This window comes from Eumetopias jubatus, unplaced genomic scaffold (assembly GCF_037043125.1).
Source record: "Eumetopias jubatus isolate StellerSeaLion01/CBP00866 unplaced genomic scaffold, mEumJub1_p1.0 scaffold_4, whole genome shotgun sequence".
In the NCBI taxonomy this organism is placed as follows: domain Eukaryota; kingdom Metazoa; phylum Chordata; class Mammalia; order Carnivora; family Otariidae; genus Eumetopias; species Eumetopias jubatus.
Genome location: NW_028274810.1, coordinates 156,000,816 through 156,028,785, shown reverse-complemented (window position 1 = coordinate 156,028,785; position 27,970 = coordinate 156,000,816). Strand labels below are relative to the sequence as shown.

Genomic DNA, 27,970 nt, shown 5'->3' with positions numbered 1-27,970 from the left:
GGTAACTGGACTTATTGTGGTGATCCTTTTGTAATGTATACAAATGTCTAAAGTTTTTTTTAAAGATTTTATTTATTTATTTGAGAGAGAGAGAGAGTGAGCGCATGCACAAGCAGGGTTGAGGAGCAGAGGGAAAAGCAGACTTCCCACTGAGCAGGGAGCCGATTCCAGATTCCAGGACCCTGGGATCATGACCTGAGCCACCGAAGACAGCCATTTAACCAACTGAGCCACCCAGGCACCCGGCAATGTATACAAATGTCTAATCACTGTTATACACCTGAAATTAATATTACATCATATGTCAATTATACCTAATAATAAAAAAGGTTTTAAAGTTTGCAACTATAAGCATTCTTATAGGTGACATACTTGCATCATTTTTCAGCCACAATATCACATATTAATAAAAATATTTTCAAACACTTTTTCCATAATAACATTTTCCCCAAAATTGTTTTTCTCATTTATTGAAAAAAGTTTGCTTTACTTTAATTATACCTAAAGAATAAGCATGCTTGTTTTTAAATATTTGCTAAGTAGCACTTTATTGATAAATCTTTCGTCATCAGGGAAAAGGCCGGCAAATTTTAAACACCATTTTGTAAAAAAAAAGCTTAATTTGTCTTTAAATTCAACAGCAGTTTTAGTATTTTTCAATGAAATAACCAGTAAAATTCTCTATGATCACAAATATTATCATTGTTATTCCCTATTTCATTAAGTCATGTAAATATTTCACAATATTTTAAAGGCTCATGTTTTTGTGAAATTAACCAATGTTGATGCACTTCTGGCTTCAGTTTCTCTGGTGAAAGAAAAGCTTGCCTATCAATGGTAGGCAGTTAAGAGATTTCACATATAAAAACATTGCCTAGAATATTTTTGAATTTTCAATCGCAGGCAAAGCATCAGCTCCATCATAATATATATTTCCCATAAAACATTTTTAAAAGAAATTCGGTAAGGATTTTCTTATTGCTCAGAATTTACCTTTTTCAGTAAATTCTTCTTTTTCTTTAAAGTTTTTCTTTAAATTTCAGTTAGCGTACAGTATAATATTAGCTTCAGGTGTACAGTAACTTCTTTAAAGGCACAAAATTGTGATCAATCATGAATTTTCTTTTTGAAATATAATCTAGCAAATAGAATCTGAGACACAATAAAAATGCCAATATATCCACCCAGTTCTATCACTACATAAATTCTAATGCTACATAATTTGTCTCACCTGTTTCTCAAAGTCTTCAGCTTCAGCAATGTTTTCTATGTATCTCCCATCACTGGTGACAAAGGAATGGATGTTAGTTTGTGGCTTATTGCTTCATGAATTATTCCAGTCTTATTCACTCTGGAAGGAAAAACAGTTTTCCAAGTGGTCCTTTTTTTTTCAGAAATTTTTTATTTTCCATCAACCTTATTTCCATTTTGTTTGTCTTTGTGAAAGAGCAGCTTAAGACCACTTAGTGGTCGTTCCTACCCTTTCAGTGGCCTGAGCAGTGGGAGCTGCGGACCAGTCTTCATTGGTCGGCTGGGCGCTCCAGTCTTCGGTAGGGAACTGCTGAATTAGCACAGAAAGCAGGCGCCTGCACACCTTCACACCAGTCTGTGACTTCAGGCTGAGTAGAGGTGAACTCAGTAGCTGGAGCAGTCCATTCACCCTGAAATCCCTCCTGGGTCACAGCAGCAGCCTGCCCTTCTTTTTCAATCTCTTCAGGGTCTCTGTAGAAGTAGAGATCAGGCATGACCTCCCATGGGTGTTCATGGGAAACGGTGCCACACATGCACAAAACTTCCCTGGGCTAGCATCCCCTGCATCAGACCCACTGAGTGAGCTCCTTTGTTGTTGCAAGGGATGGCAATGTCCATATAGCGCAGAGGAGACTCTGTGTTACACAGAGCGATGGTAGGCAGGTTAACATAAGATGCCTTGGTGAGAGGCTGATGGGCAGCCCTGGGATCAGTAACCACCAGAAGTCTCAGCTCCCAGAGGCTGCCTGGATCTAGTTAGTGACGTCTACAGGAACGAAGCAGCCAGCAATAAAAGTGGTTCTAGTAGCATCAGCACACTTCAGCTCCGCTCACTGGCCAGTATCCCTGGATGATATGACATTGACAAGAGCCAGGTTTTCAATGGCAACAATGGTACAAGCTGCCAACAGAAGCTTCTCCCAGGTTCTCTGCAGATTTATGATACAGATGCCATCACATTTCCTTGTGCAGATGTACTGTTCCATTTGAAAGTCAAGGTTGGTACTAGCTGAGTGGGTTCCTGTTGCCAGGAATTTGAGGATATCCTCCTCCTTCATTTGCAGGACATCAAGGGCTCCGGATATTGTGAGAGATTCCCTTTAATTTAAGACAATACCCTATGGACCCCTCCCTGCGTGGTATGGAAAGCCCAAGTCGTCTTTTTTTAATAAGTAAACTTCTAAATATTTATTTTTGAGTTTAGTAAAGTTTCACTAAATGCCAGGTTGAGTAACTCTTGACTTTGAAAACCTACGAAAAAATTGCAAAAGATTGTCCTTATGTTTTGGATGCTTAGTTTTGTTTTTTTTTTTTTAATTTAGGTTTGTTTTATTTAAGTTTAATGTTAATTCCATGCTGTGTTTCAGTAAGAACAATACAGATTCTGTATCTGTGGCTCCAGTCAGATATCCAGTAGTACAAATTAGCTTCAAGTTACACATACTGAACAAAAGAGGTTGAGCGATCGAAGAGGGGGGGGCCCTGGGGGAAAGGGAAGGAGAAGAAACAAAGAATTGAACACGCATGCAGGCTTTTCCATACCACCTTCAATGCTAACCTGCTTTAGAGGGAGAGTAAAAGTAGGCAAGAATGAGCAGCCACAGATTGTTGAACTGTTACCAGCACCATGCTTTTCAGCAACATTTCAGCAGAGTTTGAAACACTTTTTAGTTTTTTAATGTCTTGCTAATTACGAGCTATCTCAAGGCACAGTATATGACCTGAGGTTCTTCATTAACAATAATAACATAAAAAACCCACACTTCAAATAGTTTCATCGTAACTTTGAATCTGAGGGGAGGTGACTTTTTGTAATATCTGAATAAATCTTATCCAATCCTGTAATTGCCAAAAAGCATGTTCACAAAGAAAAGTGTCACAGCTAAGATTTTCTTTTTAGCCCAATTGTGCTTGTATTATTAATTTTATCTGCTCTTCTTTGGAGGACTGTTTAAGTCATTTGTCCATTTCATGAATGTTAGTATAGGTAGAACTTAAAACAGCCAGATAACCTGCAACACCTCACAATGAAGAAACGGGAAGAGCTGCCCCTTTGTTCTGGGAAATGCAACTCCCACTCCTTTGCTTCCGTGTGATAACCAGGTTAAATCCTAACACCGGACATTCACGGACTACAGACTCTAATGGCCCCTTGGCAATCTTTTTTATTAAATGTTAGTAAGGATTAGTTTCCTTTAAAATTATTTTTAAATAGGTAGAAGTTTTAATATTTTCTTCCCAAAGTACAATGGATGGCCTGGTGTTCCCCTGAAATACACACACCTCACTTTGGAGTAACTGTTCGAATGTTTGGTTGCGTGAGAAAACATGCTAACGCTTTGGAAGATTTCCATCCGCTGAAGTCCTGAGACTCTTATTATCTTGAGCACCAGAATGTATCGTTTATTGTTTGGTATTATTTTCATTGTAAATATATTTGTCTTGTCTCCTCAGCTAAATTATAAGTAACCGGAAGTCATGGTATACTTTTTCTTTATTCTTCACATTACCCAGCACAGTCCTTTGTCTAGAAGATATACAATATGTATGTTTTCTTGTGCTAAATGTTTAGCTTCTCATATGCTATTATCTTGTTTGCCTGAATTACAATTTCTATAAGGGCAGGAAACTTTTTATTCTTTATTGAATTCCCACTTCTGCCACATAACTTACACGAACTTCCAATGGATATTTGTTGACTAAAACCAGATAACCAAATAGATTTGACTAATAACTGTTTTAAGTTCTACCTATACTAACCTTCATGAAATGGACAAATGACTTAAACAGTCCTCCAAAGAACAGCAGAAATTAAACCAATAAACTACGGCTCAGGGTTCTAATAAAATTCATTTATTCTTTCAGTCATTCATTCCATCAAGTAATGTTTATAGTGTATTTTCTGTGTACCACACATTAATTATAATGGTGGCATAGCAAAACAGAAAGTAGAGAACACAAACTAAAATATGATAAAGTAAACATGCTATATAATCATCATATAATAATTCATATTGAATAGAGGCCAAAAGAAGCTGTTACACACTCTCATAAAACTATTCAATTTTATATGTAACATCCAATGTGCTGGTAAATTATTAATTCAATATTGGTCTGTTTTCCTCACTGGAAAATAAGTCCCACTGACAGTCAGACCAGGTCTGACTTGTTACTACTCCACCCTGGGGTGGAGCACGATGTTGGCACATAATCAAGTATTCAGTAAGTGTATCTTGGATGAATACATAGATGAATGTATGGGGAGAAAAACAATACTGACAGCATATATTTTAAAATCCAAAAATAGGGAGAATTACAAAACAGAAGATTAAGCTTTTATTGAAGACAATTTGAGAAAGACAAATTATTCAAGAAAATTACTCTATGAATAAATTTAAAAAGAGTAATTTAAAAGATAAGTTTCTATTGGATTTTGGCAAAGGCCGACAGGTTCAAGAATTCAGTAATTTGCTTAACAAACATGTCCTGAATTCATATGAAATTTCAGGCACTGTACTGGGAGCTGAGATGCAGAAGAGTAAGATAAACTTGTTCTCGGTCCACATGGAATTTACAGCAATGCAGAAGGTACTAAAAGGCACAAAGATTATTTTTCCAATATGCAAAAGAAAACAAAAATCTCTATTAACAAAAATAATTGCACATTTGATAACACTAGCAAATACCTAACAAGTCTTTGATTATATTTTGGCATACATATATATATTTTGGTTACATGTGTGTAACTTCGGGTCCCACATTATGTTCTGTGGTTTCCTGTATAACTGATGCTCTTCCACACTCCAGATCATTGTTCATGCTTTGCTCCTTGCTGGAATCCTTTCCCACTTAAGGTCTTCTTTTACTTCTCCAAATCTACTTATCCTTTAAACTTTTTGGACAAACACAACCCCACCCACCCTCTGATACCCCTCAACCACCTTTGTGTGACCCATCATTGTACTTACAATAGAATTTATTTGCCTGTCATGATTTATTTGTCTGCCTCCTTTCTGAACTCTAAGTGCCTCTAGGGCAGAGGCTAACTTTCACTGAGTCTGTATTTATAATGTCTAGTACAGAATAGATGATCAATAAATATTTGTTAACTGGAGCTGAAACTCCTATTTTCCACTTAGAAACCTGTATCTATCTAATTTAAGAGTAAAACTTCACCTGACAGCCAAGATTTCTTTAAAAAAAGCATTCTATAATCTACTAGTCATCAGGAAAAATCATAGCTACAAGCATTCACAAACCTGATTATATTCTCATTTCTTCTCACCAACAACTTAAATCCACATGAGAATTTGAGGCAGAGAATGTAATGTATCTTTACCATCCTGATCACATAAAATCCATTTATCTTCTTAACACTTCAAGTACCAAAAGACTGCATAATAAGCAAAGTCACATTTCTTTTTTGGCAAGTCTTGTGTCTAAAATGCTGCTAAAGTGCTACAGGGGAACATTCTCTGTACCATTACCACTCCTGGGATAATAAATGAATTTTTCCAGAGACAGAAGAATACAAAAAGAGTTATGAATATATGAAAATATCTACCATCTGTGAATATTATCTCTGACTTGGTACCTCAGATACATAGTGATGTCTCCTCATTGATTAATTATTACGTTGGTATCTCTGTATTATCTGTTGCCACAATAATGTTTCATAACAAACCACCCAAACCCAGTATCTTAAAATAATAAACATTTATTTAGTTCACTACAGGTTGTCGATATTGAATAGCTTTAGCCGGGAGCTTCTTCTGATCTCATCTGGATTTCCTCACCTATCTGAGGGCTGGCTGGCAATTGGCTGAACCAGGATGGCCTAAGCTCAGATGTCTGAAACAACTGCCATATCCTTCCTGCAGACCAGCTGGACATGTTCTCGTAGCATGGCAGAGGGGAAGAGTGAGCAGGCCCAAACGTGCAAGAAGGCAACAAAAGAGCACATGCACCTTTCTATAAAGCCTTTGTTTGTGTCATGTTGGTTAACATACTATTGACCAAAACAAGTCACATGCCCAAGCACAGAGTCAGGGTGAGATGGAACTTTAAAGTTATAGGAAAAACATTGTGGATTCAAAGAAGTCATTAAGTGGGGTCAGTAATATAACCAATCTATGGGCACCTGGATTCCTGAACCTTCCATGATACTAAATTTTAAAAACCTGTGCAAGAAAAATTGCATGACGTTTCCATATAATGAATTCTGGACACTTCAGAAAGTAGAGTTATCTAAGAAATATACTGGAGTGTTTTATTTTTTTTAAAAAGGTTTTATTTATTTATTTGACAGAAAGAGAGAGAGCGTGGGTGCACGAACCCGGGGTTTGGGGGGAGGCAGAGGGAGAAGCAGACTCCCTGCTGAGCAGGGAGCCTGATGTGGGGCTCCATCCCAGGAACTGAGACCATAACCCAAGCCAAAGGCAGCTGCTTAACCAGCTGAGCCACCCAGGCATCCCAACTACAGTGTTCTAAAGTTTTGAATTTTATTTGGAATTTGGCATTCAGTTTCGCAAAGCTATATATTTTTTAAAATATATTCTCCATCTGACATACTCTCATCAAATATAAGGATAAAGGAAAACTATGCAATAATAACAATTATAAACTACAAGTGATTTTGTGAAATTCAGCAAAGTAAAACTGTTAAGGCAGATAATACAGAAGGTCCACTAAAGAAGGAAATAGGATGTAACAGAAAAATATGTAACCTACAAAGATAGCATGCAAGTGCACATAAGCACATGCACATACACACATGAAATATTACAGCCAAAGCTTCCGAATGAATACTGAAAAAATTTCCTTAAACTAGAAAATTGGACCTAGAAATACTTTAAGAAAATAATAGCATTAGTTAGGTTTTTCTGCCAGCAAAAAAGCCATATGCAGGTAAATTCAGTTGATATACGGGGACATATGCAAAAACAGTCTCTCACCAGTCATATGGTCAGGCCTCCTGAAAAACTGGAATGCCATTTAGGATACATAGGTGCTCGGTGTCTCTGTAACTACAGTGATCCAGCAGGGGGTCCTGTTCACCCTGTTGTCCCTCAGCAGCAAGTACCTGCTGCTTTCTACTCTAGGTTCTCTCCCATATGGCTAAACTTATCTCTGCTTCTGCAAGGACTGTTTCTACCTCACTGTCACTTCCGTCTACCTGTTGTTGTTGTTGTGTTTTTTTAAAAGATTTTATTTATTTCGAAAGAGAGAGAGAGCACAAGCAGGGGGAGCAGCAGAGGGAGAGCGAGAAGCAGGCTCACCGAGCAGGGAGCCTGATGTGGGTCTCAAACCCAGGACACTGGGATCATGACCTGAGCCGAAGGCAGATGCTCAATGACTGAGCCATTCAGGCGCCCTCCTCTACCTGTTTTTACTTTTACCTCTTGACTTCTGATTACTGTGTCTTTCTATAAAGACTCTCTCTTTTCATGTCATCCTGTTACCTGTATCTCTCTCAGAATGTCTAATTCTGCCATCATTTTCAGAAGGGTGTTGGCAAAGCCTTTATTCCAGGTCATGTCCTAAGCTACAGGCTAATTTTTAAATGAGTATCTTTGGCTCCAGAACCCATCATTGTTCTGCTCAGCTATTGTCCAGTGTTAGTATTATTGGGCAAAAATGAATCCCTCATTTGAGGCTATAAGTATTCCATGCACTCTGCAGCCTCTCAGAAGAGGGTAGCCTAAATGCCAAGTGCTTTCAATAGACTGTTTAATATAAAAACATAACAAACAAGAAAAGATGAATATAGGCATGCAAAGATATATCACTACAGGGAAACCTATTAATACAATTCTAGTGCGTATTTTATTTTCAACAGTAAGCAATTCTCTAATTCTCAGGGGACACTGACCGGGTATCTGACAATTTAACTCAATTCTGAAATTATCTACCTGGAGATAGCATCAGATCCCATTAGTTTATGAGGTGAGTCCTATAAGACTTCCCCCTTCTCTTCTATAGGTGCCAGTCGCAAGTCTGGTTGTCAAGTTGTCACCCATTTTTCTAACCTTCTGGCTAGAGATTGGAGGTTCCCATGATTCCCTCTTTGGGTTGGATTAATATGCTAGACTGGCTCACAGAGCTTTGAAAACCACTTTACCAGTTTATTATAAAACAGTATAACTCAGGAATTGCCAGATGGAAGAGATGCATAGGGTGAGGTATATGGAAAGGGGCGTGGAGTTTCCATGCCCTCTTCAGGTGTGCCACTCTCCCCAAATCTTCATGTGTTCACCAACCCAGAAGCTCTCCAATCCCTGCTCTTCGGGTTTTTATGGAGGCTTCATTATATAGACATGATTAATTAAATAATTGGTCATTGGCAATTGATTCAACCTTTAGCCCCTCTGTCCTTCTCAGAGATCAAGAGAATGCTTTGTTGTTGCTGTGGCTGTTGTTGTTTTCAAATTAATCTATAGGTTTAGTGCAATCCCAATGGCAAACCTGATGAATTTTTTTTTAATTGGACAAAAGAACGAATATAACTGATAATAACAATCATGCGAGGGAAAAAAACTAGATATTTTGAAAAGGAAGAGTAATGAAGAACTTTTCCTTTAAAGGTAGCCTATTTCCCGCTCAGCAGGAAGCCTGCGTCTCCCTCTCCCACTCCCCCTGCTTGTGTTCCCTCTCTCTCTCTCTCTCTCTCTCTCTCTGTGTCAAATAAATAAATAAATAAAATCTTATAAAGGTAGCCTATACATACCCTTATGGTTATACTCTGTGATCTGTGTCAGCCCTCTGTTAATGACTGCTTAGTTCAATTGGTTCACACTTATGCTTTACCAGTTGTTAAGCGTTTGGTATATTAACCCCGCTTATAGATATTAAACTATATACTATAGCTATAGTAATTAAAAATGTGATACTAATGGTTGCAAAGATAGAAAGACAGATAAAAGGAAGAGAATAGATGGCCTAGAAATAGATTATTGTTTAATGGAATGAAAAAAAACCAATTTTAACATCTCGTACTAGAATTTCTCTTGGGAAAGAAATCCCTTTGTTGGGAAAGACATCCCTTTGTTGAGAAAGATATCTTAATATATTGCACAAGGGTAAAAGGTGAGAGCCTAGGGTCATAGGCTGGAAGAAGATAATGCAACTAGAAGACAAACTATTCTGCCCCAAAAATTAAAAATTAAAAATTTATATGAAAAGATAGTAAACAGAGGAAAAATCACACACTTGTGGAGAGAGGTGGCCAGTGAGAAATTCCTGGCTGTAGATAGGCTGAAGGCTTTTTGACAACAGGGAGTTTTTAAGATCAATTTTATTTATTTAATTTTTCTTTCTTAAGTTTTTATTTAAATTCCAGTTAATTAACATATAGTATAATACTAGTGTCAGTAGTAGAATTTTGTGATTCTTAAGATCAATTTTAAATTGTTTGCATTGCTGCATGAAAATCCCCTTGTCTCCTTCTAACTGTCAATGAAGAATGCTACACACAGAGAATAACTTTCATGAGTGAGGTTTTCTTTTTTGAGGGGGTGGGGGTAGTGAGAAGGAATCCAAGAGAAAGAGTCTTGAAATTCATGTCTAGTGTGAAGCAGAGAAGAGGCCAGCCATGTGGGATGAGATGTATGTAAAAGCAGAAGTTAATTAGAAACTGATTCACAAAGCCGGAAGAGACCATGTAAATATATTCTCTTGGAGATTCAGAGAATTTATAAGAGAGAGATTGGACTTCTCATAGAATGTTGACTAAGGGGGTGGAGCCAATTTTATTTAAATATCAAAGGGTACGCCAACCTTAATTGACAACTGGGTTAACTAGTACATGTAGTAATTCAGCCTGTGATAATAATAATAATTTTTTAAAGGTGGCATTATGAATCAGTGGGAAAAGAAAGCATAAATGAAGGAAAGAACCCACCTTTTATTATAGGTTTAGCTAGGGAGGGATAAAGTCCTACCTTAGAGTTTAATCAGATAATAATTTGTATAGTCAAGGGATCATCATTAAGAGTTACACAGCTTAGGACCTACTCTGCTAAGCTCTGTCTTAGGCACTGGGGATACAGTAGTGAACACAGACAAAACATCTGCTCTTAGAAACTTTTCATTCTAGAGGATGGAGACAGACATTTTTAAAGTGTATAGCATACACCTTTGTGATGCGCTTTGGTATGCTGAAAAATATACTTTGTTTTTTTTTTGTTGTTTGTTTGTTTCTTAAAGAGAGAGAGAGAGCATGAGCAGGGGGAGGGGCAGAGGGAGAGGGAGAGGCAGGCTCCCCACCGAGCAGGGAGCCCGACGCGGGGCTCGATCCCAGGACCCCAGGATCATGACCTGAGCCGAAGGCAGACGCTTAACGACTGAGCCACCCAGGCGCCCCTGAAAAATATACTTTGAATGAAGAGAAAATGAATGAAAAGAATTTACATGACTAGCAAAATGACATGAAAAACTACCTCAAAATAGCAAGGGAGATGGCCTTGATATTATGGAGTAATTAATTTGTATGTTTTTTTTTAAAGGTTTTATTTATTATTTGTCAGAGAGAGAGAGCACAAGCAGGGGGAGCAGTAGGCAGAGGGAGAAGCAGGCTCCCTGCTAAGCAAGGAGCCTAATGCAAGATTTGATCCCAGGACCCTGGGATCATGACCTGAGCCGAAGGCAGACACTTAACCGACTGAACCAACTAGGCATCCCTAATTTGTGTTTTAGAACAAGGGTCAGCAAACTTATCCTGCAAAGGGGTAATTAATAAATATTTTAGGCATTGTATACCATACAGTCTATGTTGCAACTACTCAACTCTGCTATTTAGCTCAAAAGTAGCCACAGACAATACAAAAGAGAATGAGCATACGCTTGTCTTGATACAGAACTTTACTTACAAAAATGAGTGTCAGTTTGCAGGCCACAGTTACCAACCCCTCCTCTAGAATTAGGCTGCCTGTACTCAAGTTTGACTTCGTCTGTTTCTGGATGAAAGACTTGTAAAAATTACCCAAATTCTCTAAGGTTCATACTTTATAAGAGGAAAATGAGATAATGCATATAAAGTGTTTTTTTTTTTAACAATTCCTGGCTCATATTAAATTCTCAAAAAGTGTTAGTCACTATTACTAAATTAATGTTTTAGTTATGTATTTATAGCCTCTGAAAATAAATTTTGTCTTTGATGAGTGCATGTGTGCATACTTGTGTTTGTATGTATATGCATGCATACATGGATATGTATGTTTGTGTGAGACTTACCTAATACCCATGTTCTGGATTATAAAAAGATTTAAGAGTGTGTAAATCACACTGGTGAAATATCCACCAAAAGTGAAGGTACTGGAGTTTTTATGGCCACAGTAGACTGAGTACCAAGCTCACCCCACCTTCTGAGACAATTCCACTACACTTGGAGGACCAAAAACTAACATGGATGGAACTTCTGGGGCCCCAGAACATTACTCTAGACTGAACAACTTATGCTTGGGAATTGTACTGCTTCAGGAGTAGTACTAGGGAAAAACTGAATGGATATTAAGATGAAGTTGAAGAGACAGAAAATATAGTTGGGGAAGATGACTGAACTTTGTGGAGTGGAGCACTGGAGAGGAGAAAGCAACATGAAGAAAAGATATTGAATCCTGCATGGTGACTTGAGACTGCTATTGAATACAACTGACACATGCATAAGGTGAAACTCTTCACAGCTGGACAAAAAATGGACCAGGGAGCTATAAAGTGACTAATTCTCAAAGTTCACAAACAGCTTGGAGATGTTTGAGTCTGGCCAGCCAGATTATATGAGCCTTATTGAATACCCAGAGTACAGTCTACTGTAAATCAGCTCACCAAAAAAGGCTTAAAAACAAGGCTCAAAAGAATCGAGTTGATTATGAAGTAACTTAGCTAATATGACAGTTTTGAAATTTAGCATTCTTAAAAAAAATTTAGCACTCAACGAGAACACACTGACAATGTCCAGCAGGCAGTAAAAAATTACCTGAGATGCAAAGAAGCACAAACATGTTTCTCACACCAGAAGAATAATCTGCCAATAGAAAAAAACCTGTGAAATAATATAAATGATGGAATTAGCAGACCAGAATGATAAGAGAGTTATTATAAACATGTTTAAGAATTTAAGGAAAAATAAATATAATGAAGACAGAGAAGATATTTTTTTAAAATACCAAATGTACTTTCTGGGTTAAAAAACATAATATCTGAAATAGGAAATGTACTAGATGGTCCTAACAGTAGATTAGGTACTACAAAAGAAAAGTAAAATTCAAGACAGAGCAATAGAAACCATCCAAACCAAAGTGCAAACAGAAAAAAAGTCTCTAAAAACAAACAAATTAAAATATCAACAACAAAAACAGATCCTCAGTGACTTATGGGGGGAAAAAAACTAAACAGTAATGATGTAATATATGTTATATATGTTTAATTAAAGATGTGTAATTCGAGTCCCAGAAGGAAGAGAGATCAATAGGAGGTAGGAAAACAGCATTTGAAAAAATAACAGCCTGAACGTTTCTAAATATAATAAAACATATAAACCCACAAATCCAATAAGCTCAATGAATCTCATGGAGGACAAATCACATAAAGATACATACTAACCAAATTGCTCAAAACCATTGATAAAAAAACATTTTAAAGGAAACAATAACAAAAAGGAGCAAAGAACCTCCAACAACAACAAAAAGATGTATTACTACAGAGAAGCAAAAATTTTAAATTATTTCAGACTTTTCATCAGAAACTGCAGGCCAGAGGACAAAGTACAACATCTTTAAAGAACTGAAGGGAAAAAAATAATTGAAGTAGAATTCTTTACTTAGCAAAAAAAAATTCCTTAAAAAATGAAAGTGAGATAAAACTTTTTTGGACAAATAAAATCTGAGATAATTATTATCAGTAGAACTTTACTACAAGAAATATAAAAGGAAGACCTTCAGGCTGAAGGAAATTGAAATCAACTTGTAATCCAGATCCACGCAAAGAAATGAATATCATTGGAAATATATATATGTGGGTAAATATCAAACTTTTTTTATCTTTAAAAAAATGATCCTTTAAAGTAAAAATGCTAATAAGTACTATAGAGGATATAACGTGTAGCACTTAAACTTATGACAACAACAGCACTGAGAAAAAGAAGGGAGAAGTTGAAGTACACTGCCACAAGTTTCTTACATTAAATATGAAGTGGTAAAATATTATTTGGAGTTAGACTGTGTGAGTTAAAGATGCATTCTATAAGCCTTAAAACAAACATTAAAAAACTAAGAGCTATAGCTAATAAGTCAGTAGTGGAGATAAAATGGAAAATTGAAAAGATTCTCATCTAGGGGCACCTGGGTGGGGCAGTCGGTTAAGCATCTGACTTTTGATTTCAGCTGGGATCGTGATCTCATGGTCATGGAATCAAGTCCCACGTGGGACTCTGTGCTTGGCGAAGAGTCTGCTTGTGATTCTCTCTCCCTCTCCATCTGCCCCTTCCACTCATGTCTCTCTCTCTAAAATGAATAAATAAATCTTTAAAAAAAATACTCATCTAATCCATTGCAATGCAGAAAAAAAGAAAAAGAGGGAAGAAGAGACGGTACAAAAATAAAAGAAGTTTTAAAAGACAAATAAATGTAAAGCTAATTGTATCAATAATCATTAAATTTAAATGGTCTAAACACTTCAGTTAAAAGGCAGAGATTGTCCTGACTGGTTAAAAAAATCAAGGTTCAACCAATGCTGTCTACAACAAAACTACTTTGAAATATAAAGATACAGATACATTAAAGGTAAAATATGGAAAAAGATATACACAAACACTAATCATAAGAAACCTAAGTGGATAAGTTAATATTATTATTAATTCAAAACAAGACAGATTATGAAGGAACTTTTGTAATGATAAAGATGATAAAACAACCCTAAATGTATATACACCTAATAATAGACCCTTAAAATACATGACTAACAGAACACATGCATCTACAATTACAGTGAGAGACTTTAATATTCCTCTTAGTAATTGATAGAGCAAGTAGATGAAATTAAAGCTATAGAAGGCTTGAAAAATATTGCAATTCAACTTGACCTAAAATCCATCTATAGAACAATTTTCATTCTCCCCTACAACAGCAGAAAATACACTATTCACATGCAAATGAAAAATTCACTGAGAAGCTGGGGGATAAAACAAGTATCAATAATTTAAAAAGATAGAAATAATAGAGCATATTCTCTGACCATATGGAATTAACTTAGAAAACAAGGACAAAAAGATATCTGGTAAGTTCCCAAATATTTGAAAATTATGCACCATACCTCCTAATACTTCATGGGTCAAGAGTGAATCACATAAAATATCAGAAAATATTTAGGACTGACAAAAATAAAATATATCAAAATTTGGGGGATTAAGCTAATGCAGTGCTCAGAAGGAAATTTATGCTCTAAATGCTTATTCTAGAAAAGAAGTAAGGTCCCGTGGTGCCTGGCTGGCTTAGTCAGAAGAGCATGCCACTCTTGATCTCAGGGTTGTGAGTTTGAGCCTCATGTTGGGGGTAGAGATTACTAAAAAAATAAATAAAAACTTAAAAATAAGGTAAGTTCCCAAAGAAAAATATACACTTTAAAAGAAAGAGCAAATCAGCCCATAATAAGTCTAAATGTGGCAATAATAAAGGTGAAAGCTAAAATAAGTGAAACAGAAAATGGACAAATTAATAAAACCAAAGCTTTTGCTTTGAAGAGATCAGTCAAACTGAAAGAACTTTAACTAAACTGATGAAGTGAAAAAGAGGACATGAAGTACTAATATTAGGAATAAAAGATAAGACATCACTACAGTCCTAAAAATATTAAAGAATAATAAGGGAATATTATGAACAATTTTAGGCCAGTCAATCTGATGACTTAAAGAAATGGAAAAATATCTTGAAAGACACAAATTACCAAGACCAGTACAAGAAGATATGAAAATTTGAATTGTATATTATCTACAAACAAAATTAAATTCATAATTTAAACTCTCACAAAAAGAAAACTCCTACCTCAGATAGCTTCACTTTCTTTCAAAACATTTAAGAAATAAAATCTTTCAAACATTTAAGAAATAAATAATAAAAATCATACTCAATTTCTTTCAAAAGTAGATAAAGAGGTTACATTTCCAAGCTTATTTTATTAGGCCAGCCTTACCCTGATAACAAACCCAGACAAAGACATAGCAAAAAAAAAAAAAAACTACACCAGTATCCTCAATGAACTTAAGTTCCTTAAAATCTTTTAAAATTTAGCAAATAGAACCTAGCAATAAATAAAATATCTAATACACCATGGTCAAGGTGGTTTATTTCAAGAATGTAAGGTTGTTTTAACATTTGAAAATCAATCAATTCAACCCATCATATCAAGATGAATCCATCAAAATTTCATCTCAACAGATACTCCCTCCTAAAGCATATGATAAAATTTAACACTCATTCATCATAAGAACTCTCAGCAAACAGGAAAAGAAGGGAACTTCCTCAACCTGGTAAAGGGCATATACAAAAAAGAATCTATGGATAACATCAGACTTATTGGTAAAACACTGAATGGTTTCCTTAAAGTCAGGACAAAGGCAGGGCTCTACTTTCTCACCATTTCTGTTCAGCACTGTGCTGGATGTGTTAGTCAGTGCAATAAAACAAGAAAAGAAATAAAAGCATACAGAATGAAAAGGAAAAAATAAAACTCTTTATTTGCAGAGACATGACTGTGTATGTGGAAACGCTCAAGAAATCTATAAAGTATTAATAGAACTAATAAATACATTAGCAAAATCTCAGAGTTCAAGGTCAATATTTAAAATCAATTTAAATAGGGAAGCCTGGGTGGCTCAGTTGGTTAAGCAACTGCCTTCGGCTCAGGTCATGATCCTGGAGTCCCGGGATCAAGTCCCACATCGGGCTCCCTGCTCAGCAGGGAGTCTGCTTCTCCCTCTGACTCCCCCCTCTCGTGCTTTCTCTCTATCTCATTCTCTCTCTCAAATAAATAAATAAAATCTTAAAAAAAATCAATTTAAATATACTGTGAATGAGACATTAGAAAATGAAATTAAAAATAACAGTTATAGCATCAAAAGCGTGAAATACTTAAGGATAAGTATATGCAATACAATACTGTAAAAAATACAAAATACTGCTAAGAGAATTTAGAAGCCATCTAAATAAACTGAGATCTATGCCTGGGGATTGGAAGACTAAATATTGTCAAGAGGTCAATTCTTCCTAAATTGATCTACATATACACAATCCCAAGCAACCCCTCAAGGTATGTTTTAAAAAAAAACTAATGAGTTAATCCTAACATTCATATGGAAATATAAAGAACCTGGAAGAGTCAAAATTATTGTGAGAAAAAAGAACAAACTTGGAATATTTATACTTCCTGATTTTCAAGACTTTCTAAAAATTACAGTTAATCAATATAGTTTGATATTTGCATAAAGACAGACATATAGTTAAATGAAATGGAATAGAGAGTCCTGAAATAGTCATTGAACTTTTACTGAAATTGCCAAAGCAGTTCAATGGCAAAAGAATTATCTTTTCAATAAATGGTGTTGAAACAGCTATGTATCTATTTGGAAAAAAATTAACATTGACTCTTTCTTCACACCACACATAAAAATTTATCTTAAATATATTATAGACCCAAATATAAAAGCTAAAAGTATAAAATTCAAGAAGAAAGATTAAAAAATCTTCATTATCCTGGAGTAGGTAAAATATCTTAAATATGTCATAGAAAACATAAGCCACAAAACAAACGATTGGTAAATTGAACTTCATCAAAAACTAAAAGACATTGTTAAACAGCTTACGAAAATGTAAGTTTATCTGTTTCTGTATAAAAAAAATTCTTCAAAACATAGTGGCTGAAAACAAAAATAAACTATTATCTTTCACAGTGTTTGTGGATCAAGAATCTGTGGCTTGTGTGGCTGGCCATTTCTGGCTTGGAGTGTCACATGAGATCGCTGTCATCTGAAAGCTTGTCAGAGGTGGGAGGAGCCACTTCAAAGGGGCCACCCATAGGAGGCGTGTTGCTGTTAGCTGTTTATCCACAGGCCTTAGTTCCTCTCTGTGTGGGTCTTTCGAAAGACTGGCTTTCACTAGAACAAGCACTCCAGGAGGGCAAGATTGATGCTGCGATCTCTCTTACAACCTAGCCTCAGAAGTTACATAGCATCACTTCCAAAATTTCCTCTTGGTCACACAGGTCAGTTATAGAGGGGATGGGCTGTACAAGAGTATTGATACCAGGAGGCCAGGATCAATGGGGTTCATCTTGGATAGACATAGAGTTTATATATATTTGTATAGAAAGTTTGACCACCACGGTAAGCCACAATTTGGGAGAAAAGATTTTACACGTATATACCTCATGAAGGATTGGTATATAGAATTATATGTAGAACAGACAAAAACAGTTTGAAATGGGGAAAAGATTTGAACAGACACTTCACAAGAGAAAATATACACATAATCCATAAGTAAATGAAAAGATGCTCAACATCATGAGTTATCAGGGAAATACAAGAGACAACACAATGACTTACCAATACACATTCACTAGAATGGCTAAGATCAGAAAGGACTAACATTACCAAGTGTTAGAGAAGAAATGGAACAACTGGAACATACGTTGCTGGTAGGAACGGAAAATGGTACGACCACTTTGGAAAGCAGGATGGCAGTTTCTTATAAGGTTAAATATGTACTTACCATGACCCAGCAATTCCACTCCTAGGCATTATCTACCCAAGAAAAATAAAAACATATGTCAACACAAAGATTTTTAACCACATGGTCATGGAATCTTTAGTCATAATAACCAAAAACAGGAAACAAAAAAAATGTCCGTGAATAGAACAAACATTTTAAGAATTTGGCAAACCCATACAATAGAATAGTAGTGAACAGTAAAGAAGGAGTGTTGCTACACACAGCAATATGAACAAATCTCTAAAATATGCTTAACTAAAGAAGCCAGACGCAAAAAAGTACATAGTAAATGATTCCATTTATACCAAATCCTTGAAAAAGTAAAATTATTATCCGGTGGCAGAAAGCCTAGGACCTGGGATAAAACAAGGTAAAGCAGCTCCCAAATGAACAAAGGATATGAAGCAAACCCACCTCTTTCATAAGTACATGTGAAAGAGGGAAATTTTAAGGTGCAGGGAAAACAAGTTAGTGTGAGGTTTCTCACCTTTGGCACTATATTGCCATTTGAGTCTGATAATTCTTCATTGCTGCAGGGCTGTGTGTGTGTGTGTGTGTGTGTGTGTGTGTGTGTGTGTGTGTGTGTGTACTGTCCTGTGCACTGAAAGAAATTTAGCAGTCTCTGGTTTCTATCCACAAGATGGCAATGGACATCTCTCCCCCTACCTCCCCATCAGTTGTGACAATCAAAAGTATCTCACAACATTGCCAAATGTCCCCTGGGATGCAAAATTGTCGCCAGTTAAAAACCACTGGGTTAGTTTATTTGTTATCTATTGCTGTGTAACAAATTATCCCCCAAACTTAGTGGCTTAAAACAATAAACATTTATTATCTCATAGTTACTATGGGTCAGATATTTGAGAGTGACTCAGTTGGGGGATCTGGTTCAACTTTTATAATGTGGTTGAAATCAAAATGTCTGCATAATCTAAATGCCTGACTGGGGCTGGAGAAACTGCTTCCAAGATGGCTCAATCACATGGAGATTGGCAGGAGGCTCAAATCCTTGCTGTTATTTGGCAGGATATTCTGTTCCTTGCCATGTGGGCATCTGATAAAGTTACCTGACGTGTCCTCATGACATGGTAACTGCCTTCCCCAGAGCAAGTGATCTGAGCGAGAGTAGGGAGGAGCCACAATACACTTTTAAGACCTTCTCCTGGAAGTGACAGCCTGTCACTTCTGCTGTATTGTATCCATTAGAAGCAAGTCACTAAGTACAACTCACATTCACTTGGGAGGGAATTAGTCTCTACTTTTTAAAGGAAGGAATATGAATAAATTTGTATATATTTTAAAATCATCATAGTTGGGGGGGCGCCTGGGTGGCTCAGTCGTTGAGCGTCTGCCTTCGGCTCAGGTCATGATCCCGGGGTCCTGCGATCGAGCCCGGCATTGGGCTCCCTGCTCAGCGGGAAGCCTGCTTCTCCCTCTCCCACTTCCCCTGCTTGTGTTCCCTCTCTCGCTGTGTCTCTCTCTGTCAAATAAATAAATAAAATCTTTAAAAAAATTAAAATCATCATAGTTGGAGAAGGATTCTTAAACAAACAAGCTGGGGAAGATCACAGACTACTTAGAGAAAATAAAAAATAGATCATCATTCCAAAATAAACCTGAAAGGATCGAATTATTTAGTGAAAAAAAAAAACCCGAAATTACCAAATAAATAGAAAAAAAGACAGATAATGATATGATCTCAGGATGGGAAAGGACTTATGAAGCATAAAATAATAGAAGAAAACAAAAATAGAAAAGGCCAATCATTTCATCTGGGATCAATATCTATATTATATTTAAGTTGCTTTTTTTTTTCGTGACTACCCCAGTAAGAAAATGAACAATGGACTAACAGTAGGATACCATATTTGCACATATGAAAATATACCATGATGGCCTGAGCACAGTAAAGAAGGACACTCGTATACTCTCAAACAGTGCTGTAGGAAAATTGATAATAACAATATAACAACAGTAATTTATTATGTGCCACATAATTCTAGATAATTTTATTTGTAGCAATTCATTTGCTTTTCGCTACAACATCATGTAGTAGCATTATACCAATTTTCTGGTTGAGGCACTGTCAGATTAATGAATTTGGCCAAATCTCACAGTTTGTAGGTGGCAGCAAAATTGACTTATCTAATTGTCAGTAGGCACAGTGCCTCAGGCTTACCATACTTTTAGGGCCCATAGAAATGTTTTAATTTCTTTTAAAATCAGAAGAGAACGGCTGAAGAAAATGTTTTCATGTATAATATTAATATGTTTATCTTTCTATCAGTGCAGTTATAAATATAATTTTTAATATTATCTTATGGAGGAAGAGGTCCACAAAGGCAAAGGCATCTGGGACCCATGAAAGTCTGAACGTGGCCTTCCTGGGTGGCAGAGCTGCATTTTGATCCCAGGCAGTATGATACCTAAGCCTACGTTCTTTCTGGAAGGCAACTTGCCTATACATTTCAAAAGGGCTAAAATTGTTCACACCTCTGATTACTTTTAAGGATTTAAACTAAGTATGTAAGGACACAATGATTTATAAAAAGGTACTTATTTATAATAGTATTCATTTGAAACCAAAGAAATAATTAATAATGAAAAGTTGTCTCAATATTGATGTCAAGTCAGGGGCGTAGGTGACTATTAGGAGCTTCTGAGTGGAACTGAACTGAGGGGAAACTGAGGACTCAGGGGAGCTGAAGTGAGCAGGAAGTGGAAGGAGGCCTGTAGGCATTCTGGAGATGGCGTGCAGACCTCTGCTGGGTATGTGTGTGTAATATCTAAGAGTGGACTTGCAAGCATGTTCTTGAATTCATTTTTAAAGGGAGTGGACAAGCAAAACAGTGAGAAGGTTAGAGGAAACAGTACTCATTAAAACAGAGATCAATGAACACAATCAGGGAACTCTGAAGATAATTCTGAACCTTGAAGATGGAGGGACTGAGTATGCAAGAGTAAAGAGGCCTTGAAGATCATGTTAATCTTTCACTTGAAAGCTCTGAAGAGCCAGTGAAAGATTTTAAACAGTGAAGCGACCTGCTCAGATGTGTATTTTAGAATAATCATAGTGGATATGGTATGCATCAAATCCTGGTCTGAATTCAGAGTGTAGAAACTGATGCAACAGAGACGAAGAGAACGTACATTCAGTCAATCAAGAGTTATTTATTTGCGGGGGGCGCCTTGGTCCTCAGATTAAGCATCTGCCTTTGGCTCAGGTCATGATTCTGGAATCCGGGAGTCCTGGGATGGAGCCCTGCATCCAGCTCCCTGCTGGGTGGGGAATGTGCTTCTCCCTCTCCCTCTGCTTCCCTCCTCATGCTTTTTCTCTCTCCGTCACTCTCTCTTTCAAATAATAAATAAAATCTTTTTTAAAAAAAGAGTGATTTATTTAATCTTACAATTATTCATGGGGTGTTGATGCTGTTCTTGGTACACAGTTCTTCCAAGAGCTTAATTAGGATGGAAAAAGAATTAGAAAGGTTTTAAAGTCAAGGAAAAATTTAAGACAGAAAAGAATTAAAACATGATCATGCTGAGGGGGGCACAGGAGGGAGTGGACAGTCAAGAGGTTCACTTTGGAGAGGAGCCGGGACACCCAGTCTTTGAGACAGAAGGAAAACTAATAAGCTTGGGTGTGGATGTAGGTAATTTGTGGGGCTTGGGTAAGGCCGTTGGGCTAAAATTGTAGAAAGCCGTCCTTGATGGCCTTTATCATTTCTGAAGTAGAAGACCAGGTCATCTGGTGAGTAATGTGGTCACCACTGATTTCTATTTGCAGGGTGGCCTTTCTTCTCAAAGCAATACACAGAACCAACAGTACTTCTAGAGACTAGTTGACTTATTTGTATAAATGGAGATAAAAAACCTTTCTCATGGCATTGCCGTGTGACTTTGTACTTGTACTTGACACTGACACATGTACTTGTTTAGTATTAGTTTTATCATTGTACTCATATAAGAGTAGAGGGAGTGAACGTTTTGATTACTAATAAAAATAAAGTGGGAGTCTTCTGGTATGGCCATCTGTTAAATGCAATATTTACTCTTGCAGTGGGTACTAAGTCAGATACTCAGCTAGGTCAAGGAGTATTTATTAACAGCCTACTTTTGCTGTAAAGCATTTAAGAAAAGAACGCCAGTGCCCGGAGGACTTTACTTGAGGTCATTCACCGGTTCTGCTCCGAACCGGAAAGTCAAGTCAGCAGCACCCACCTCCTGCTTAGGAAAGCCTCTTTCCAAATCTCAGCGGCGGCCCCGCCCCTTCCACAGGTTTGGGCCACGCCCCCATCTCCCATTGGCTGGCCCTCCACCTCTCCTCGACCGCTCGTAAGACCCGGAGGAGCGGAGTTTTCCAAAAGCATCATCGGGGCGCCCTCGCTGCGCATGCTCGCGGGAAGCCGGATTCCGGGTCCGGAGTTGGTTTTAGGCGGCCGCGGCGCAGCGCGCGGTGCGGGGCTGGCGGGGAGGCGCGCGCTCGGAGCGCGGCGCCGGCGACGGGAGCACGCGGCGCGCTCCTGAGGAGGGAGGTGTGGGGTCTGCTGGGGGTGGCGCGTGGCCGGGGTGGGGGTGGGGGGAGGGTCGGGTGTCGCCGAGCGCGGCAAGCGGGTTCCAAGTGGCTGCAGGCGGCCTGGGCTGCCGGGGCCGACGCTTGGGTGGCTGCTACCGCTGCCGCCGCCGCCGCCGCCGCGCCTGCTGCGAGATGGCGATCTTGGGCGCGGAAGGGTGAGGGCGCCCGCCACTGGAGGAGGCGCCGCTGCTGTGGCCGCCCGACCGCCGGGAGCCGACAGCTTTGCGCCGGGTAAGGACGCCGCAGCTGGGGACTGGGGGCGCGGGTGGGGCGGGGGCGCGGGCCCAGAGCCTTCGCGGCGGTGTCGGTAGCCCGGCACGGTCAGCCCCGGGGCGGGACCCTCTGAGGGGGCCGTCGGGGACGGTCCGCGCCGCCCTGGCTGCCTTCTCCAGTCCAGGGGCCGGGAGTTTTCTGGGGTGGGGTCACGGGTCTTGCCCCGAGTTGGCCCTGGCACAGGCCCGAGCTAATGATACTGGAGCGAAGTGTTTTCGTGACTCTGCAGCCGCGGTTCTCAAGCTTCCTTAGCCTTCTCTTGGCGTTCCGTCTACCTTCTCTTCCTTTCCCTAATACCTTTCCAAAAAACACCAGTGTATGGACTTACTGCCCGTGCCCTGACGTTCACCGCAATTTCGTCGTCCCGAACCAAGGACTCCCAGCCTTAGAACGTCTTTTTCTGAGGTGTTCTTATCACTCCCGGTTCTTCACTGACTCTGCAGTTCCCCCCCACACACACAACCCCCACCTCCACCTTTGTGACCTGGTAGGTCCCAGTGACCTTGCAGTTTTTACTAGTCCTTATCTGTGACCTGGACCTTCTCCTTTCATCTTAAAAAAGATGTTTTAATTTTGTATTTGTCCATTGTTTTTACAGCCTTTAAATGATCAGTCCTTTACTCCATCGTTTGGAGTTGAGCGTCCTATGCTCCTGTAATTATATGAAACCTTCCTTACCAAAGACGAGTATCTGTTATTTTGACATTCTTACTCGTCCAGGATAAAATATTTTCCAGGAGTTTGGTGTGGCTTTTTTTTTTTTCTGCTTTGTAAGTTTTTATTTTTTTGTGTAGGCTAATGTGCAAAAAGATTTGAGTTTCCGCTTTAAAAAACTACTGGTGATAGTGGGAAAGAATAATGTCCAAAGTTAGCTTTTCGCCCCCTTTGGTGTTTTTACCCAAAGTGCCTGGTGTACAATGTATGCAGGTTTCTGCAAGAATTCATCCTTATGTATAAATCCACTCTACCTGTCTCATAAGGCTCTGTGTACTATACAAGCAAAATGCACCTTTTAAAAAAATAAAGGCATTATTTTATTCATGTGACTTGTTTTTGGCCATAAAGCAGATAATTAGCTGTGACTGCAAATTATCACTTTTCAAAATAGTATTTTTTAAACTGAAAACTTAGTAGCCAAGTGTTGGGAGCTACTCAAATTGAGAGGTGTAAAGTATGTAGAATAGTTATTTGGTATGTAGCTTATTAAGGTTTTCAAATAGTTCTTCCCTTAAAATGCAAAATTAAGACATCCAATACCAGGACTTAAAAAGCAGTAAGTAAGGGTTATGTTTTTTGGAAGCCTGGCATGATAGAGGTTGTCACAAATAAGTTCTCTGCCTTCAAAGAGATAGTAATCTGCTGTTTTCCCCACGAAGGCTGAAACTTTTTTTTTTACTTCTTTGCACAATTATTAAGCATCTACTGCATGATTGTGAGAGGTATTTGGGGGAATATAAAGGATTATAGCAGTTTCTGCCTTCCCAGAATAGTTAGGCAAGTAGGACTATACACAAATGCTTCATTTATCTTTTAATACAGAGTTAAGTTTCATATAGAATTCAAATTCAGAAGGGGTAGAGCTCACATCTTATTTGGCAAGGTGAGGTAAGAAGGGTTAATTCATAGAGCTTCTGGCCTCTGAAATTTTTGTTTTGAAGGATGACTATGGCTTTTGATAAGCTGAGAAAGGTAAGGCAAGCAGAGAAAAGGGACTAAGAGATTAAAGCACAGAGTTCATACATTTGGGGAGAGGCGAGTATTATATCTCGATGAAACAAAGTATTTGTACAAACAAAGGGTGATAAAACTTGGAGTAAAAGTTTGAACCAGTTTATGATTACTTTTAATGCAAGGCTAATGACCTTGGATTTAATAGGTGTTGAGGGATTTACAGATGATTTTTGAGTTGTGAATGAAATGATTAAACTTTTGTGTTCAGAGGATTAATTTGGCAGCAATGTGTCGTGTGAATTGAAGTAGAAATCTGGAGGTAGAAAGATCTCTTGGTTGCTGTGGTCATAAGTAATGAGGGTCTGAACTATGGCTGTAATATTAGAAATGGAAAGGAGGAAGGAAGTTGAATGGAGGGAATTTGATGATGAGAGAGAAAATGAAGAAAGTAAAAATAACAGATTCTGATCCAGGTTGGGAAAATAATGGTACCATTTTGAGCAGTATCTGTGGAAGCTTTATCTTAGGCAGATGTATGTCACTTTACAGCAGTAGTTCTTAACCTTTTGGTGATTACTGATCCTTGGTGAAACTTAAAAAAATCTGGCCTGGAGAATTTCCATATGCAACTGTGCTTTCTGGATATAATTTTAGGGAAGTCCATGAACTCAACTGAAGCTCCCTCATCAACCCCGGGTGTCAATGGCTTGGGCTAGGAGCAGCTCAGAATTACTGGAGGCTTTTTAAAACAATAGAATCTTTAAATTCTTCCATTTGCTGATAATCCCTACTGTAGAGACATATCTTACATACACCTAAATACAGTATCTCTTTACATTTGTGTTGTAGTGTACAGTTTTACAAAGAATTTTGACTATGGTACGTTAATTGCTATTATATAACAAACTAGCCCAAGAAGTTAAATGATTTGCCCTAAGTATTTCAGTTAGCAAGTGGGTAAAGTGGAATCAGCTGATTGACAATGATTGTTTTCTTTTTTGTAAGAAGATGCAGGATTTACCATCAGTTGCATATAGTTATTGACTTTAGGTGACCTCATCAGTAAGACCAAATGATCCTGGAGGTTCCTTTCAGTTTTTAACATTTCTGTGATTCTTGGGTCTTTGATTTTCATCAAACTTTCTGTAGGGAAACTTCTGTACCCTTCTTGTTTTCCATGTGCAGGAGAGCTGGTGAGAAGAGACATGAATTGGGTGTATGGAGAGCAGATAGCAATAACAGACCAATCATTTACTTTTTTATTTTCTTTGTATCTTAGTTTGGGTTTCGAGGAAGGGGGAGAAGTGAAATAAGAAACCTTAAGAATTTTTATCTTTATTCTATTTTCTATATTCATGTATGCCTTACTTAAGAATAATCCTTTCACTTCATTCATGAAGCCTTATCAAGTAAAAATGGAAAGTTTACAAAAAGAAATGAAGTTCAGGGTCCTAGTCACTGCATTTCTTCATTAGATTAAGGAGCTAACTCTCCCCAGTATGGTTAAAGCATAATTTGATTAGTAAATAATTGACTTTTCTCCACCTATAAGATTATCTTCCTAGTAGGGAACCTGAGCAAGTTACTATTGGGTATCTTTTATAGCTCTAGAAACTTTGATTCCATAATTATTAGAAAGACTGGGGTCTTTTTTACTCTTTCTATAAAAATGTGATGTAATAACAAGTATTGGAAAAACCAATAAATTGGCCTTTATAGTAGTGTTGAAGGAACTAGTTGCTAATACTTAATGGAGGAAAAATGTCCAGCAAAAGCACATACACAGATGATTTTTCTACTCTTTGCTGACATTAAGAAGAGTATTGTATATTTGTATAGCATTTGACATTTTTCCATAATGGCTGTATAGACTTTATCATTTGATTCTCATGACAGCTGAGTAGTAGGTGTGTCAGGAGATAATCATTTTTTTTTAGATGAATGCACTGATGCTCAAAGAAGTTGAAAAAAATTTCCAAGTATATAACTAGTAAGTGGCTAAAATTAGATCTAGAACTAAAAACCCATATTTTTGTTCCTAGGTCAGTAATTTTTTTTTTCTTTTTTTTTGGCCAGCTCTTCATTTACAATGGAAATTTAACTGAAGGTGATATATGAGGAGTTTGAATTTACCTGTTTGGAATCTGTTAAACCTTTGTACTTATAGATCTGAACTTGTCTAATTCTTCCTTTGTGTTAAAATGGTAACCTCATTACAGTGGCTGTTGCTGGGTTATTTTGAAATTTGTAAGTATTTATCCCAAAATAGTTATTTTCCTGTCAAGGAAAGAGCAGAAGTTGATTTCTTATCTAAAAAAGTACATTGGTGAAATGTAGGTATTAATTTCCTTCTGAAAATTTGTTGACTTTTAATTCAGCTGCTTTTACAGGTGAAGTTTGTTCTCCCATTATAAAAGCTTAGTCTATGGAAATTTGTATTTTTGGAGCATATAAATCAGGACGTGATATCCGAAAGTACATATCATGATATTTCATGGTTTTTACTTTTACATAAAAAGCTTTATCATTAAAAAAATGATTTGCCATTAGAAAACTCTTAGTATACACTTCAGATACACATGATTAGACAACTTTTGGAACATATTATGTAAAACGATATGCCAGATAACTCCTAAGTTACAAGGAAGACTATCATTTGTCTTGACATTCCTTAAACCTATTGTTTGTTCATAACACAGCCTGCTGTACCTGTTACATGCCAGGTATTGTGCTGGGTGCTAGGGTACAGTGCTGAGAAGACAAACATGAAGCCTTCCTCGTGGAACTCAGAGTTTGGTAGGGTCACTAACATTAAGAAGGGCATAAGACTATCCTCTGAGATTGTATCAGTGTGTGGGGTTATAATTAATTACATCTTTCCTTTTCTCTGGGTTTGGAACAAATTATGCAAAAACAAAAGGAACCGGGTAAACATTGTTTTGATCATTTATTGCTGTGTAACAACCCTAAAACTAAGTGACTTAAAACAACTATCTTATTTGCTTATGGTTTTGCTCTCCTAGCCTGGACTCATTTGAACAGTTTGGGTTTGCTGGTGGTCACTCTAAAGGCTACATTCAGCTGCAGTTCAGCTAGGAGCTGGTCTTCTCTCTTTCTCTTACTCTCTTTTTCTTTCTCTTTCTTCATATTTCTTATAGTTTTCACAGCCCTGCCTCCTAAGTGGCCTTTCCAGCAGTGTTGCTGGCCTTAACATAGTGGCTTAGGACTCACAGCAGTGCAAAGAAGCAGCAGCCAGGCCTTCTTAAGGCGTAGCATCATTTTTGCCACATTCTGTTGGTTAAAGCAATTCACAGGTCCATCCCAGATTCAAGGGAAATGGACTAGACAAGTATGTGAATCCCAAGATTAAGCCTAACAGCTGTATTACACCAAAATGGGGCACCTGGAAAACTGTTTATGAAGCTGAGATTTAAGCTGCCTAGTA

At 37.7% G+C, this 27,970-nt stretch overlaps 1 protein-coding gene and 1 pseudogene across 4 annotated transcripts in view; one reads left to right on the top strand and one right to left on the bottom strand.

Annotated features, from left to right (window-relative positions):
* Window positions 1-1,453: 1,453 nt before the first annotated feature.
* Window positions 1,454-27,804, bottom strand: LOC114215510 (uncharacterized; annotated as a pseudogene).
* WWP1 (WW domain containing E3 ubiquitin protein ligase 1) overlaps window positions 22,604-27,970 on the top strand; it is a 107,896-nt gene continuing 102,529 nt past the window's right edge. For all 4 annotated transcript variants that reach the window (XM_028113068.2, XM_088022792.1, XM_028113074.2 and 1 more), the window contains exon 1: window positions 22,604-22,812. The gene's annotated coding sequence lies outside the window, so the exon portion shown is untranslated. The remainder of the gene's footprint in view (window positions 22,813-27,970) is intronic.